We start from the raw sequence: 19014 nt of genomic DNA, 5'->3' as shown, positions 1-19014 counted from the left end.
GGTTTTTACTACTGGAAAATAAAAATCTAGGATAATTCGGCTAAAAAATGCAGTAAAATTAACATTTTTAATTTCTGTTTTCAGAAACATTTTATTCTTCTGAACCCGGTAGTTTGTTTAGCATGAAATTTTTCCGTGTTTCGCTTTTATCTTGGTCACGTAAGCGTAGTACAAGAACGTAAATACGCATATAAAAGCTACGTGCGCCACCGTCTAGTAGCATGATCCTATCCGCTAATTAATTACCAAGTGCGAGTTGAAATAAAGAAAAACATGTTGAGGGAGCCAAACAGTCGCCAATATTCGAATTAGCATTTGAAATGAATAGAGAGGGAAATTTACCGAGATTTATGACTGCAGTGATTCAAGATATTTTTTAGAGCGTAAAGAGACTTCTCCCGCCAAATATCACATTTGCAAGTGTCGTTGCATAAGTGGAACGATCCCAAGACGAGATGAGTCTTATGTCAGAGCCTTCATACTTTCCACGTTTGCGAAAGCAGTCACTTAATTACCGCAATTACCATACGTTTCTAATAAGAAAAGCATAATGAAGAGTGTCAGTGAAGTAAATTACGCCTGAAACGAAAGACCTTGAATACAAATCGTCCTGCGTGGAGAGTGACTCTGTAAAGCTCTTTACCTGGGGAAATTGCTACAGGGATTGATCAGCGACCCTGGTCGGATGAGTGTTGTGGAACGAACGTGTTGCTTAAAGTGGAGAGCGATGGTGACTCTGTAAAGCTCTTCACCTGGGGTAATTGCTAGAAAGATTGATCAACTACCTGAGTCGAAGCACTGTTATATAACGATAGTGCTTTTTTTAAAGTTGAAAGTGTTGGTGACTCTGTGAAGCTCTTCGTCTGTGGTAATTGCTATAAAAATTTATCAGTAACCTGGGTCGGATCAGTGTTGTGGAACGAACGTGTTGTTTGAAGTGGAGAGCGAAGGTGACTCTATGAAGCTCTTCGTCTGGGGTAATTGCTATAGAGATTGATCAGAGATCTGGGGTCGGAGTCTTGTTGTGAACCGAACGTGTTATTTATATAAGCAACAGAAAATTTTCAGATTAATCTAAAAATCTATACCCCCCTTATCCCACCTCGTTCACTAAATTCCTGGATCCCGGACAATATAACAACGATTGATCCGCATGAGGTCACGCTTATCCCGAGAGGGATTTCGCTAAATGGTACGACATTAATAAGTAATAACAATAATAAGCTTCGTATTATTTCATTCTCTGTGGCAAAGTCTTCTAGCGCCGGCAGGGCCCAGACCAGACTGTCTGTTTTTCAGTCTTGGCGCTGACCGGGTGGCCTGGTCTGGACCTGTCCAAAAGTGTAACATTTGTTTGGGTAGCTCCAGGCCTGACCGTCTGGTCAGCTGCTAGTTATTAGCTGGTTATTCTTTTAATGACTTCGCAAAAAATAATTGTTGACTATAAGTGTATGTATCTGATCAGCGCCAAACCTGGGTCAGACCAGAATGTCAAGTTGATAAGAAAAAAAGTCTGGCTTTTACATTATGAATTTCTTATTTTCTGTAATTTTATAAATACTTTAGGTTATTCAAAATATGCCAAAAGAATTTTTTGATCGAAATAACAATCTTCTTTGCTCTTGGAAAGCGGATTAGCGCCTGTTATGGGCCAGATCAAATTTTCCAGACAAGACAGTTTGCATCAAGCCACACCTGCATCAGATCTGACACCAGACTATACTAACATTTTTTCACACGGATCAAACTCACTTGAGGGATAAAAAATAGTGTAAATAGTGTCAACCATTTTTTGTAAAGTGTCAAAATAGTGTGCTAAAATTTTTTCAAGTATTAAAAATGAACTTAAATGTTTATTTACAATGATATGCTTTAGTCTTTAAATTATCAAGTCCTATTTATTTATCTTAACTTCTTTTCTTATTTTATAAATTAAACTGGAACTTAAATAGGATCAAGATTTTCCTATTTGGTTCCAAAATAAATTATTTATTAAAAATTAAACAATTTTGTTACAAATTTATACTTTGTGGTTGTAATTTTAACTCACTGTTTTGTTGAAAATTCGACTGTTTAGTGTAAAGAATCCACAATCTCATTCCAAGTTTTTTATTTTTTGAACAACAAATTTTCATTTGTTTTAAAATTCAACTATTTTAGTAAACATTCATCTTTTATTTTTTTTTAATTGATCTCTTTCTGTAGAAATTTCATCACTTGTTATAAATAATGCAACTGGTTGGGTGAACATTAAACTAAACAAATTGAAAATGAAATTTTTCGTTACAAATTCAGATTTTTAATTTGAAAATTATTTTGTTTGAAGAAAAATTATATTTTTGGTTCAAAAATTCGAAGTCTTCATAGAAAATTTAACTATTTGCTTTACAATTGATATATTTTATTGAAAATTTCACAAATTGATTACAATTTTAATAGAATTTAATAAAATTAGAAATTATTATTTTTGTCAGAAATACACATTTTCGGACAGCAATTCCATTTTTTTGTAAAGCTTTCATATTTTCATGTAGGTAAAACAACAATGTGGTAAAAATTCAACTATTTGGTTGAAAATTAATCTATGTCGTTAAAAATTCAACTATTTTGTCAAAAATTCTTTTTGGCTTGAAAATTTAACCATTTTATTTCCATTTTTTCTTTTATGACTAATAAATATTATAGGATTAAAAATTAAACTATTCGGTTAAGCATTCATCTTTTTGTTTTAAAAATTCATTTCAGTAAAATTGCTTCTTTCTTTTTAAAATGCATTTTTTGGGTTAAAAATTCAACTATTTGTTAGAAAATTTGTACTTTTAGCTCAAAAATTCAACAATTTGGTAGAAAAGTTAACCAGTTAACATTTGAATGAAAATTTAGGTGTTTTGTTCAAAATTCAACTTTTTTGTTCAAAATTAATTTTTTGAGCTTGAAAATTAAATAATTTGATTGTCATTTTTTTCTTTACTGCAAAATTTTTATTTTCTCACAAATTAAACTTGTTAAAGATTCACTTTTTTCGTAAGAAATTTATTTATTTTTGAGGAAAAATTTCTTTAAGAATTATTGTTTTTTTTTTTTAATTTCTACTGTTTTGTTGAAAATTCGTCTTTTTTACTTGAAAATTTAACAATTAGATTTCAATTTTTGTGTTCACTAACAAATTTTTAAAATTCTACATTGAACTATTTTGTTTAACATTGTACTTTAGATTTTAAAATTTATTCATTTCTGTAGATATTTTATACTTTTTGGTTAAAATTGCAAATGTCTTGTTAAACATGAATCGTCTTTATTTTAAAAATTAATTTTTTTGTTAAAAATTTACATTTGCGGGTTGAAAATTCAACTGTTTTGGAGAAAATTCGTATGGTCCGGTCGAAAATTCAACAATTTGGTAGAAAGTTGAACTATTTTACTGAAAATGTATGTATTTTGTTTTAAAAAAATTTTGTAGGTTAAATCCAAATAGTTTTTTTAATTTTAAATTGAAATCTTTTCGTAAGGAATTATCAACTATTCCACTTTCTAAAAGTTTATATTTTTGGTTAAGGGTTCATAATTTGAGTTAGAAATTCTATTTTGTATTGTTAAAAATTAATTTTCCAACTTGAAATTTAACTATTTTGTTGAAAATTTAACTTATTGTTCGTAAATTAACTTCCTTGTTGAAAATTCGTTTTCTCGGTTAGAAAATTTAACAGTTTTATAGAAAATTGTGTCTTTTTGCTCTCGACAAATTAACAATTGGGTATAAAATTTAAATATTATATAAAAAATTAATCTTCATGTAGAAAATATTTTTTTTTATTAAAAATTAATCTTCTTAGCTGGAAATTCATCTACTTCGTAAAAAATGTGTGCATTTTGTTGAAAATTCATCTTCTCTGGCAAAAAATTAGCTTTTTGGTTGAGAATCTAATTATTTTACTAAAAATGTACGTATCTTGTAGAAATTTAATCTTTTTTTGTTAAAAATGGGACTGTTTGCTTGGAAATTAATTTGTATTTGTTAAAGATTAAATTATTTTGTTATTGAAATTTATCTTTTTTTTAATTATGTGTTTTTGATTTAAAATCAGAAATTTTCTTCGGTTGAAATGTCAAGTTATTATAGAAAATAGTAGAATTTTATCAATCCCACCCCACCCCTCCCTAACCCCGCAAATCGTCTTTATTAGTGGACAATTGTTAGAAAATATGTCTTTAATGGCAATAGCCTGGCAACCCCTAGACTTGGTATTATCTGCAGATTTTTTTTCATTTTTACAAGGAATAAAAATGAGAAATACAACCAAATTTTATTGTTTAATTTCCAATTTTGAATCTTGTGTCATTTTAATTTTTAAAAGACAAATATTGTTTTAAACAATGCGTATGAATAATAGAAAGGTTATGCAAGACGCTACTGAAACTTTGGTAAAAAACATGTTATAAATAAACAAAATAGATGATATTTAAAAAATAATACCCCACACATTAAAGAGCTTATAATTTTTATTTTCACATGATTAAAAGCGTAACGATGTTCTGATGATTTGTGATGTTTAATTTTTGTTTCGAGCTTCCAGGGGCCACTCTGCCTAAACAGAAACCCGAATCCCCGTCAAAAAAAAATCCTGGCTACGCCGCTGGGGACATCAAATTCGCAATTATTCGTAGGATAATCAGGTGAAAATGCTTTCTCAGGAAAATGGAAGCAATGATTGGCACGGGGGAAAGAGAAATCGATCGATCGCAGCGTTGGTGGCACCTCGGAAGAAGCTAAGCGGGACAAACTGATAACGTTCAATCTTGTGGAAGAAGTTCCTACAGTTTCGAGACAGAAACATATAACTTTGCCACTGAAAAAGAGCCGCGATTTCTCGAGGTGGAGTTTCACCTCGCGACATCACAGTGCTGCCATCTTTTGTCACACGTCGGCGAATCATTGAATTTCCACTCACGGCTCGCAACCCCTCATATCTGCCACAACCCATAATCTTCATTCCTAGACTTCCGGATTTATTACACACTTCCCCTCCCACAAATTATACAAGATTTTAAATATTTCTTCTTGAAATTTAAAAAAAGGCCTTGTAGCTTGATTTGCATTGTGAATGATTTATAAGTAGGTACTTGTCAGAGAGAAATGCTACACTTTGCTCGGTAGTCGATCAACTCTAGATAACATTTGCTCGAATAATATTTCAAGATGGAAATGCTTTATAAAAGAAACGTCGGTACTCGTCGAGATGATATGGCTTCTATGCTAGTTATCGTCCGACGCCATCTTGATATCCCGGAATCAGATCGGATGTCTAGATCGACAAAGTATTATTGACGCCCTGTCGTGAACATAATGGGACAGATATTGAACAACTTCCGATTGACACTTGGATTTTTAGCGACTCATTTACAACGACCTGATTTTCACTTTTTAGCCCTAGTGGAAAAAAATTCTGGCAGTCTAATTTCGGATCTTGCGCAGATCTCATATAGTCTCAGACCGTCTAGTCTCGACAGTCTAGTCTGACCCAAATGTAACTTGTCAACTTTCCATAACATGAACATTTCAAAGTATCATTCAGCCAAATTTTATTCGCCATTTTCGAAAAATTGTCAGGTTGTTTAAAATTAGTAAAACATAGGAAATTAACCAATCTTGAGGCTCTCAGCCTAGACTTCAATATCTATGGTTCAGATTAATGAATCGGGATTTTTTATTTGTTAAACTATAGCTGAAAGTTTCACAAAAATGAATATTATGAAATTAATTAGAAGAATTCACCATATTACTATAATATTATATTATGGTTGAAAAATAAACTTTCCTGGTTGAAAGTTCAACTATTTGGTTGAAAACTCATGTATTTTGTAAAAACTCGCCTTTTTCGGTAAAAAATATATTAACCTTTTAAGATGAAAGTTTAACTACTCTTAATTTTTTTGTTGAAAATTCATCTTTTTTTAAATGACAATTTAACTATTTGACTTAAGATTATTTATTTTGTTCAATATTCGTATTTTTACCAGAAAAATATTCTTCTCGGTTCAAAATTTATATTTTTGTTTTAAAATTAATTTCTTTAATTGTAAATGTAACTAATTTGTTTAAAATAAGTTTTTTTTGTAAATTAATTTTTTAAGTAAAACTTTACCTATTTCCTTTTTGGTTATAAATAATTTACATTTTCTATACAGAAGTTCACAAATTTGGTTCAAAATTCATGTATTTTGTTGAAAGTTCGTCCGTTTTGGTAGAAAGTCACTCGTTGTGTTTACATTATTTTTAAGATTCATTTTTGTTACAGTTTTGTTTGTTAATTAGTTCATTGTAATTTTGTCAAATTAATGTTTTAACTGAGAGTGAATTAATGAATAAAAATTTATATTTTTTCTTTTAAAATTCATCTATTTGATCGATAGTCCTTGTATTTTGTTGGAATTTTTTTCTTTATTTTGTAAAAAATTAATTTTTTTAGCAATTTATTTGACTATTAAATTTTATATTAAAAATGTATCTATTGCAGTTGAAAATTTGAATAATTTGTTGGAAAATTATCGAATTTGATATAATTTTATTTTCTTTTGTTGAAAATTCGTTTTTTAACTAAAAAATTAATGGTTTTATTTTTGGTTAAAAATTGATATTTTCTAGTTAAAATTTCAACTCTTTGGTTCTTTTTTTTGGGTTTAAAACTAGCTTTTTAAATGAGACTTGAACATTCTAATTATGGTTAAAAATGTAAATTTCCTTTTTTTTTAATAAAAATAGTTGTTTAAAAGTTGAAGTATTTTGTCAAAAATGTTGTCTTCTTTGATAGAAAATACATAATTTTTAATGGAAATTCAGTCCCTTTTTTATAAATTAAACTATTTTCTTGAAAACTAGTCTTTTTTGGTTAAAAATTAGTTTTTTTCGCTCCGAATTTAAGTGTTTCATTTTATATTAAAAATTTATCTTTTTTATATGAAGATCGAACTTCTTGGTTTAAAACTCATGTATGTTGTCCAAAAATCGCATTTTTTTGCAAAAATATATTCCTCCTTGTAGAATATGAATCTTTATCGTAGAAAATTCATTTCTTTTGTTGAAAATTTAACAAAGTTGAAAATTCTTTTTTTTAGATCGATTTTTCCGTTTGAAAATTTATTATTTTTTGAAGATTCATTTTAGTTTGAAATTTTAATATTTCGTTGAATATTCGTATTTTTTGCTTAAAAAATAATATATTTAACTAAAAATTAAAAATTTCCATTTATATATACAATAAATAATATAAATAGTAAATTATGCATAAAATAAAATAAAGTTATATCAAATAGACTCTAAAGGATTTAAAAAGACTTAAATTGATCTTAGAATTTTAAGAGAATTTTAAAGATTTTAAAAAATTTGACAAGATTTTAAAAGAGTTACTGAAAAGTTATTTAAAAATATTTAAATGAATTTGAAAAGATTTCAAGAGATGTAATTTTTTTAATGTTTTAGGGAATTTAAGAAAATGCAAAGAATTTTAATTAACTGTACTCAATTTCAAAATTTTTTAATGATTTTTAGTAAGGTGAAGGAATTTCAAAAAAATTCGGAGAAGTTAAAGTATTTTCAACAAAAGAACTTAATGAATTTCTGAAAATTCATGTGATTTTAAGAAATTACTTTAGGGACTTAACGGGTTTTCAATATTTTCTTTTACATGATTTAAAAATAATTCAAAAGCGTTTCAAGATTTACCAGCAATTTTTAAAGATGTTAAGACACTTTTAGTAATTTTAAAGATTATGAAGCTATTTAAAAAGTTATTTAAAAAGGGTATAATAAATTTTAAGACATGTCAAGAAATTAAAACAATTCGATTTATTGAGGATTTTCAAGAGATTTTAAGAGGTCAACAAAAATTTAAGGATTTTAAGAGATTTTAATTAATTTAAGGCAATTTTTAAAATTTGAAATTTTTGAAATTTTTAAAATGGTCTCAAAGAAGTTTAGAATTTTAAGAGACGTCAAGGAATTAAAACAATTCAATGTATTGAGGATTTTCAAGAGATTTTAAGGGGTCAACAAAAATTTAAGGATTTTAAGAGATTTTAATTAATTTTAGTCAATTTTTAAAATTTGAAATTTTTGAAATTTTTAAAATGGTTTCAAAAAAAGTTGAAGGGAGTTCAAAAAAATGTGGAGGACTTTAAGGATTTCTAAGAACTCAAGTAATTTTAAGAAATTATTAGGGACTTGGCGGAATCTTAAAGTTTCTTTTTAAAGGACTTAAAAATAATCCAAAAATAGTTCAAAAAAATGTAATGACTTACCAGAGATTTTATAAGATTTTAAGACAGTTTTAGTGATTTAAAAAAAAAGTCAAGTGAATTATTGAAAAGTTATTAAAACAGATGTAATGAATTTTAGGAGATTTCAAAGTATTTAAATAAATTGATTGGTTTAAGGATTTTCAAGCGATTTTATGCAGCCTAAGAAAATTAAAAGGATTTTGGATTTAAAGGATTCGAATTAATTTTAGTCAATTTTACAATATTTTAAATTATTTCACAGAATTTAAAGGGAGTTCAAAAAAATGCAGAGGACTTTAAGGATTTTCAAGACATTTTACGAGATAAGAAATAATAAATAATAAGAAAATAATTCAAAAAGGTTGAAGGATTTACAAGTTATTTTGTAAGATTTTAAGACAGTTTTATTGGTCTTAAAAAATTTCAAGCGAGTGTTTGAAAAGTTATTTAAAAATATTTTAATGGATTTGAAAAAATCTTCATATTCTAATGATTTTTAAGAGATTCAAAGGAATTTTCGAAAATGTAAAGAATTTTAATAGATTTGAATTTATTTAAGTCAATTTCTAGAAACTTCGAAACATTTAAAATGATTGTAAAGTTGAAGGATTTCAAAAAAGATTTGGAAGAGTTTAAGGATTATCAAGAAATCTTACAGGCTATAGAGTTCAAGTGATTTTAAGGAATAAGTAGGGATTTGACGGGATTTTAAAGTTTAGTTTTAATGGATTTAAAAATATTTCCATAAGTTTTAGTGACTTTAAAGAATGTTAAACAATTAATTAAAAATTTATTTGAATAGATTTTAAGTTATTTAAAAAAATTAAAATATTTTAAGGATTGTCAAGATATTTAAAGGAATTTAAGAATATTTTAAAGATTTTACGTTATTAAAATTAATTTTAGTCAATTTCGAGATACTTCGGAAGATTAAAAAAAAAAAACCCTTTAACGAACTACCAAAATTCAAAAATTTTGCCCGCCAAGTATTCCAACAAGGCAACCTAACCTCAATCACGGCACATTATAATTTTTCTTGCAGGATTGTCCAAATCGCACACTTCACTAATTACTAACAATAATTAAGGAAATGGCTTTTCTATCTGAGAAGCAAAGCCATATCACGATTTTTCACTTACTTTCGTCTACAAAAATTAATTTTAGTCAAACTCCTATGTAATCAATGCTTTGCAGTCCACCAAGTGTTATGGCCTTATAGATTTTGAGATTACCGACCGAGTATGACGTAATGTTAAAATACTCAATGCACTGCAAAAGGTTGTGTTAAATTAAAATGATGCATTAAAACTGTTTTTTTTTCTGATATTAAATGATCTGAAACGTGGAAAGGATCGGAAATTTGCACAAGAAGAAGAAACTAAACTAAGTGTGGAAATTGACTTATAAACGGTTTCTGCATAAAGCTTTAGTAAGGCGTCTCGGAAAATTCATAGAGAAATGTCAAAAAGTTTAATAAAGCGCGAGTTCATTATTGAAAAAAAAGTCCTGTATCAATAGGACCACTAATTAACAGCTTCTCGCGGAACTAATTTGAATACAAGCTGGCCCGGTTAGGTGGATACATCCTCTGGCAGGCATACCTCCACACAATCACACGTGCTTCTACATTCTACACGAAAGTGCGTCGCATCGGCGAAGGTCTGCCAACAGCAGTGGCGACTAATTTAAATACACATGTCGATGCGTGCGAAGATTGCATTGCACCTATGCCATCCTGAGTCGGTGCCAACTGATACTCACAAATGTTATGGGACTTGGACACGATATATAATGATATCTCTAAAGAATTTATACACATAATTTTAATCATATGTACACGCGATCCTCAAACCGTGACATTTACAACACTGCTCACTCGCTCGTATGTACTCGAAAATGGAAATTAAAGACTCTTTGCAAGGTGTCGCCAAGGATCGCTTCCGGTTCGGTATAATGACATCACGCAAACTTACTGAGTGCTAACTGCTAATGAACATCTCAGGGAGATGTCCTCGCATTAAAGTACATCTTCGCAGATCAAAATAAGAAAAGCGATAAAATTCGATTTTTATTGCAACGCAGACAAATTTAAAACCTAATCGTGAGGCTTCCATTGGAACACATTTTTGGTTCCGAAGGAGCTGCAATAAAAATAAACACCACTTATTGAAAAGGTTCCCAAACCTATTTTTTGCTACGCCCAATTGGATATTATGTTTAATTAATAACACAATATTTAACTTAAAGCACACATGTAATCGAACTCTGAGAGACATCACTTAATAAAGATAATTAAATTACAAAATAATACCGCAATTAAAGTAGATATAATGACTTGATAAATATCATTTGCAGGTTACGTAGCAAAGTTGTCAACATAAAGGAATATATATATGCAAGAAACTTTTCGACCCAAGTCATCGGTCGATAACTGTAATTCGATTCCTAACTTATCAGCCCTGCTTTGCAAGCGTTTGGTTTGTGAATGGATCTACATGTTCTTTTCAAAATCGCTCTAAATTAACCCTTTTGGCTCTCTACAGGTATCTTTTGGAGCTCAAGTTCTAAATGATACAAAATTTTATTTGAGCCGTAACTTGAGTGAACCCCCAGTTTTGTTCTGTGAAATTTAGATCTAAATTTCCCGCGAAATATTGAATACACAGTGTTCAATGTTTGACCTCCGGCCAGATATTCCATGTCAAAAAGTCAAGTTTTTCCGGGTCTCTTTTTTTGTATATAAAATCACGATCATAGGACAAGCGGCATGTCACATCTGTAGCGTGTAAATTTTGACACATATCACATTTCAGCTTGTCACATTTATGAAAAGTCGTATGTGGAGCATGTCAAATTGCGGCATGTCACATTAGCGACTTGCACATTTGCGCCCAGTGATCTTAGCGGCATGTTGTATTTTTGGCATGTCACATTTCTGGCGTTTTACGTTTGTGAGAAGTCAAATTGCGGCATGTCACTTTTTTGAAAAGTTGCATTTGAAACATGTCAAATGTCGGCATTTCAGTTTAGCGACTTGTCACATTACCGGCATGTCACATTTTCGGCATGTCACATTTAAGGCTTGTCAACTTGCGCTATGTCACATTAGCGGCTTTTCACATTTGGGGTAAGTCACATTAGCGGCATGTCACACTTGTGGCATATCACACTTGCAACAAGTCAAATTTGAGGCATATCACATCGCGACATGTCACATTTGCGGAAAGTCGAATTCGAGACTTATCATATTGCGGCATGTCAAATTTACAGCATAGCACATTTGCGGCAAGTCTTATTCGAGGCATATCACATTGCGGTATCTCTCATCACTTTGAGGCCCGTTTTTTATTTTACCCCAGTGTGCAGTGATTTCTTTGAAATCATTTTTGAATCTTTATGAATTCTTTAGGAAATCCTTTGAAATCGTTTGAAAGCTTTGGAATCTATGGTGTAAAAGACTCTGAAAAATCTTTTAAATCCTTGAACTCTTATTGAAATCTTTGAGATCTCTTGAAATCTTTTGAGTCTTTAAAATTTTGATTATATTTGGGTACAATCTTTTTCAATTTTGCAGAATCTTTTAAAATGTTTATTAATAAATTTATATTTAAAAATCTTTTAAAACTAAGAATTTTTCTTTTATCTTCTGAAATCTCTGTGAGATCTATTGAAATTCTTAAAATTTTAAAAAATTGGTGAAATCTTCTAAAATCTTTTTAAATGTTTTAAATCTTTTAAATCTTTCTGACATCATTGTTTGTGAAATCTTTTGAAACTTTTAAAATCTTTGAAATCTCAGAAATCCTTTTGTAATCTTCTGAAACCGTTTAAAATCTTTTGAAATCGTTTGATAATGTAAAATAATTTGAAATTTGTTTTAAGGTTTGAAATCTATGATATATGTACAAACCTTTGAAATCTGAGTGAAATCTTAGTAAAACCTTTGAGATCTCTTGAAATCTTTTAAAATATTCTAAAACCCTTTGAGCACTTTTGAAATCTTTCTGAAATCGTTGATTGTGAAATCTTTTGAAAAATTTGAAATCCTTGAAATCTTAGTGAAATCTTTGAGATCTCTTAAAATCTTTTGGGTCTTTGAAAATATTTATTAAAGTTGTTTTAAATCTTTTTTGTTTTTCTGAAGATATTTTAAATCTTTTAAAATATTCTATAATCCTTTGAACACTTTTAAAATCTTTCTGAAATCATTGTTTTTAAAATCTTTTAAAACCTTTGGAATCATTAAAATCTTAGGAATCCTTTTGTAATATTTTGAAATAGTTTGAAATTATTTAAAAGTTTTTAAAATTACGATATATTTACAAGCCTTTGTAAAAGCTTTTAAGCCTTTGTTAAATATTTTACGTATGAATCCTTGAACACTTAGTGAAATATTTAAAATCTCTTGAAATCGTTTGATCCTTTAAAATTTTGATTAAATTAGGGTGCAATCGCTTTTAAATTTTATGGAATCTTCTGAAATCTTTAGAAATAAATTTATATTTTAAAATCTTTTAAACACTCGAAACCTTTCTGAAATTTTTCTGTAATCTTCTGAAATCTCAGGAATTCTCTACACTAATACAATAATTGTCACTACCAGGTAGCAGTACCATTATTACTAACTAAAATAGTTGTCCCAACTATACCTTTGTTTAGTGAGGATATAAGCTGCAATAAATCGCATTAAAAAGTTGGCTCGATAGTATTTCTAACTGATTCGAAGCATATGCGAAGGCTCTTAAAAATGAAGTATGCACAGCATCTGTAGTGCCAGCGCGTGTCCCACAATGCACACTTCTTCCTGAAGAAGGCTCGAGTGTGCTTGAGCAATATTATCGCAATACGTATAGGTAGCTACAACCTTTCGATCCTTTGGATCAGACCACACAACGCACGGACATAAGCCGCACTTTCACAAGTACCTAAGTGACGTAATAAGCCACCTCCATGACAATAGATACCTCCCGGCAATTTTAAATATACTCCACGCAGGCATTCTGTTACATATTTTGCCCAAATTTTTTTCACGATTAGCAATATTTTTTCTATTTAGGAACCATATATGGGGTTATTTATTTAGTTATTTTATTATTCTTCATTTATATAGGGATTTACAGCAAAAAATAATAATTTTCAAAAGATAGATAAATTTTCAAACAAATAGTAAAATTATTAATCTAAAAAGTTAATTTTGGCACCATCAAAATATGAACTTTTAACAACTTTTATCTTTTTATAAAGAAATGCTTTAGTTACATTTTTAGCTAAAAAATTAATTTTTAAACAAAGAAATGAATTTTTAACTATAATAATGAATCTGCAACTAAAGAATTATATATTTTAAATCAAAAATGTCATACTGAAATTGTTAATTGAAAAAAAAAATTGTTTAATTAAAGTAATGAATCTTGACCAAAAAAATGAATTTCTAATTAATTGTATCGATTTTTATCAAAATTTATACAGGAAATGCAAAAAAGACCGAACATAAGGTGCGATATCTTTAAGAACGAAAAATTGTATACTTCTTTATATTATTATAATAAATCTGTACACAGAAATTTGAGATGCAGAATTTTTTGACAAATCTATTTTTAATTTTCTAAAAAGCAGCACCACTATACTTTCATTCAACAAAAATTTTTTATTTTCTTCGGATCATTAAAATAGATCAAGTGTCAGACAGGAAATGAAAATTAACTAGCCGTAATTTGAATCCCGGGTGTTTCCATTTTGTTTGCATATACTCTCACGTCAAAGACCCTTTTTCTGGCCCTGATTATTGCATGAACTTTGATTTATGTTAATGAAATTTATTTTTGGTTTCAAACGGGTATTTAAAATTATATAAATAACCATAACTTCCGTATTATTCAATAAAATCTATTTCTTCCCTTACACACGGAAAAGAAAATTCTTGAGGCGAACAAATGAATCGAGAATATATTAAACTTAAAGAAAGTGTCCGCTTAGATTAAGTAAAAGGTTTAGTTAGAAGAGTGAATCATTTAGTTAAGTTATGTAAATTATTCTCGTAAATCAGTAAGTTAAAAAAAAATGCTAAGTTCGAGAGTTTATTATTTTCGACAGATTATGTATAATTCTATTATCTTTAGATTAGAAAAAAGTTGAATGAATTTCCCTGAAATCCGTATAATGCATTTGGAGGTCAAGTTTGTTGTTTTTATCGCGCTTCTTGATATTTCAATATACTTATCGCCTACAATAGAAACACTTGTAAATTATTATTACCGCATCACAAACTCCATTTAATATTGACATTTGCACACATTTCAAGTGGTAAAAAGCGTTTAATTGTCCAAAGTAAATCTGAACTGTCACTGCTCCAGATTAGAACGTCGCCATTTTAATTCGCTGCTCCCATAATGCACCGGCGCTCTTCCGATAATTCCTTCAGACACCTATTCTCAATATGCCTAATGAAGCTATACTTATTAGCAGGGTTGTAAAATTTCATGAAACTTTCCAGGTCTCGTGAAACATTGCAATATTTCAAAGACGGTGGCGGGAAAATTCAAACCTCATATAATAAGAAATGAAAATCAATTGACATTTTCTCAAGTAATCATTGAATAAATAATTATTTAACTACTGCAATACGTTTTAATAATTCCCCCTTAAATTAAATACTAAAAATTTATGAGCAAAATTGAGTTTTATAGCAAATACAGTTACATGGTTGAGAATTTTAAAAACCCAATTTTCCTATATTAAGTTAATATATGTATTTACTAGTTATATTTAATAGACTAAGGCATTTTGAAGTATTCAGAGCGACAATTTTCAATATTTTCACCAATATCACAATTTTACTGCGGAAATACTGAGAAACATTGAAAAACACTAAATAAAATTTTTTTAAAGTTTAAACTTGCGGCAAAGTGGCATACGATACGAGTAACAAGTACCTAACCTCACCTGATTTCCGCGCATGTGCATATGGAAGTTCTCTTCTTTCCCCCCAATGTTTCATGAAACGATGAAATTTTGACTGTGAAACATTTGAAAGTTTCAAGTGAAAGTTTCAATATTAGAATAAAACGTTTCATTGTTCACAACCCTACTTATCAGGGGTTTGAATATATGATATCCCTGGCATATGGAAAATGGTCAAGGATATTCATTTTTACTGACCCAGGGATCTTTCGTAATTAATTCGTTCATTCGTTTTCAGCTAAATGATTAGCTATAATAAGAAATAATATCCCTGTCACAACTCAACCTTTTTTACCGTGCATTTTTGACTACGAGGAAGCAAAAACGTTACCTTTATTGCGCATTAGTACTCTTTAAATCTGAATTAGTATGAATTTAACTAATTAAATCAATACTCAGGATTTCAACTGATAAATAGTTTTTTAATGTCACTTAATGAAATAGTAAAATACAATGTAAAAATTTTACTTAAACTAAAAAAGCACATTTTTTAAACTCTTTCGATAACAGTCTTCACAGACTACTCTAAACACCAGGAAAATAAGGTGATTTCACACAAAAATAGTCGAATAAATTCTTTTCAATAAAATAAATATGGTTACTATAATAAATGCAATTTCAAAAGCTCTACATTTTCTTAACTAAAATTATGAATCTGCGACCAAAGAGGTGAATTCTCAACTAAAATTATAAATCTTATTCAATAAACAAATTAAATTTTAATAAAGTAGTTCAACTGTCAACGAAGAAGATTGATTTTATAAACAAAATACGATTTTTTATTATAATATATGAATTTTCAACAAAAAAGGATACATTCTTAATCAAATAGTAGAATTTTTAAATAAAAAAGATAGATACTTGCATTTTTCTACCAAAATTAGAAGTATATTTTTGAACCAAAATGAAGAATTTAAAAAAAAAAAGATTTTTCAGTCAAAGAAGACAAAAAGTGTCAACCAAACTGTTAAACTTTTTAAGCTAAAAGATGAATTTTTAATCTGAAAATAGAAATTAACAACAGAAAAGTACAGTTTTTAGCATAAAGTTCATTTTCAACCAAACAGTTAGATTTCAAACCAAAACTGATTACTTTCTTATCTAATGATTAAATTTTAAATCCAAAAAGAAGAATTTTTTTACAGAATTCATACATTTTTTACTACAAAATAATCATGTTTACGAGAAATGGAATATAGTTATATCTTTAATGTAAAAAGTTAATTTTCAGATGAAAATAAAACGAATTCTAAACTAAATATTTAAATTCAACTAAAAAAGAAGAATTTTTAAAACAAAAAAGTTTGAACAAAACAGTAGAATTTTTAACCAGAGATTGATTTTTATTTTAAAAAATAATAATTTTGAAAAAAACGTTGAATTGTCTACCAAAGTGTTGATTTTTTATGCGAAAAAGACGTATTTTCTGCAAAAAAGTTGAATTTTCAACCCTAGACAATGATTTTTAACAAAAAAGTTCTTTCTCCACTAATAAGTTGAATATTGGATAAAATACGCAAAATTTCAATTCAAATATGTATTTCAAACAAGAAAAAAAGAATATTGAACTGAAATTATGAATCTTCAAGACTTAAAATATATTCAAAGAAATATTTAAATTTTCAATCAAATTGTTGAATTTTCAAGCCGAAAATACAAAGTATTAACAAAAAAGTTAAATTTTCTAGAAAAAAGTTAATCTGCAACAAAAAAGGAAAATTTTCAACCAAAACGGATTAATTTGTATCTAGTATTTTAAGCAAAACAAAAAAATGTAACCTATAAAGAAGAAAAATTTCAATGAAATGACTGAATTTACAAGCCAAAATCAAAACTTAAAAAATGAACTTTCAACAAAGTAATTTACTTTTAAACCAAAGAATAAAATTTTTAACCAAAAAAGATGAATTCTCAGCCGAGTCCATTAAATTTAAAAATCATGAAACATAATTATACTTGTAAAAAAAAATAATGTAACTTGTGCAATGAAAATAAAAAACGAGTCTTACGTTGAAAGATTGACTAAATACCATAAAATGCAAATGATGCCATATTGAAGCCATTCATTTTTTTCGGTAAGCGATTTGCAAAATAAAAATATTTTTCTGAAACCTGTAAAAACATGAAGCTTACATCCAGAAAAAAGTTTTGTTGAATGAAAGAAACTTTCTTTAAATCAAAGAAATTCTAGTATTTATATACGGTCAAAGAAGTATTTGTTTGATTTCAAGAAATCTTTTTTTTAGATTTCACGCAATATTTCGTTAATTTAAACGGAAAATTTCTTTAAATTAAATAAATATTTCGTTTCTTAAAGCCGAATATTTCGTTGACTTCAAGAAATATTTGATTGCTTCAAATGAAAAATTTCTTTTAATCAAAGAAATATAATTTCTTATTTGACCTTTAAATCCTTTAAATGAAATAACTGTTTTCTTTGAAAAAAGAGAACAAGTTAGTTTAAAATAAATACAGATTTTCTTTAAATCCAATAATGAATTATAAATAAATTAGCTTTCTCATGAAAGAAATAATTCTATTTAATATAAAACTGCAATCATTCTACGTAAATGCAAGCAAAAAATTTTCGTTTTTCTTCGCATAAGAATAATTTTTCAATAATCGGATTCGACAACTCGAGTTTCAAGAAACTTGCATGGTCTATTTGTTCACCTGAAGAAAAAAATTGATCTTAATACTTTTTGTGTGTGAATAAATTTTATTCTTTCCTAATTCACAATTCCTCACGAAAATGTAAGGTAAAAATATAACTTGTGACGAAATTGTGCACATGTGCACTTGTGCAGAAGTAACATAAATTTACATAAAAGCGAGGTTAGGTCATGCCGTATGAAAGTATCCATTTTTATACAGTAGAAGGCTGCTATGCTTCCTGCAAATCCCTATCATACAAGGATGTCGCGCACTTTTTTATCACACATTTTAGCGATTTTAATTATCACCAAGAGCCGTCCACTTATGCGTCTTCGCAAAAATTTGACAACACGTGTTCCGAAAGACGCGTTAACGTAAAATAATCAAAGTGATTTGTTCTGCGCAATTTCGTGGCGCATTGGTAATGTAGATGAAGAACATCTTCCTTTGGATTCGAAGAAATAATTTGCTTACTTCAAATTACTGACTGTAAAGAATTTATTTTTTTATTGTTCCTAATAACTTTTTTGAATCAAAAGAATTCTGTTTTAAATCAAACAAATAATTTCTAGAAATCTAGGTGACACAACTATATTTATTTGGCGGCGAAATCCAGCTAAACGGTTAGGTGGGCCAGCTAAAATATTTTTTTCCATGCAGGTAAAGATTTCGTACCAAAATCGGCCAAGCAGAGTAAATTCGAGGTGAATCGCAGATATCTCCGGCGGACTCCGCTAGAGGCAGCACGTTACAGGCCTGTAAGCACGGAAAGTTGACCTCAGTTTGCAGTAATCAGGTGAATATTCTGTGCTTAAACGATTACCTGCAACGTTCTGTATCCTCAGTTTTATCTGTGAATTCAGTGTAAATTATCATTTAAGACATTTCACTTAAATTAAAATCCAAATTAAAAATCCAATTTTACGTGCAACAAAAATTAATGCAAACTCCTGAAAAAAAAAAACAAGAATCCAACGACCAAATTTGAACACAACAAACAAACAAAAAATGCTCCTATTGTAATCTGAAAAAAATAAATAAATGAAAATTCTGACAAAAATAAAAAAGAGGAAGGAAAAATGAGAATGCAACCAACCACATCCCCTTCTTTCTTTTTTCCTTTCT

The sequence above is a fragment of the Belonocnema kinseyi genome, chromosome 7 (assembly GCF_010883055.1).
Source record: "Belonocnema kinseyi isolate 2016_QV_RU_SX_M_011 chromosome 7, B_treatae_v1, whole genome shotgun sequence".
Classification (NCBI taxonomy): Eukaryota; Metazoa; Arthropoda; class Insecta; order Hymenoptera; family Cynipidae; genus Belonocnema; species Belonocnema kinseyi.
The sequence above is the reverse complement of the archived record's forward strand: the minus strand, read 5'-3'. Positions refer to the sequence as shown.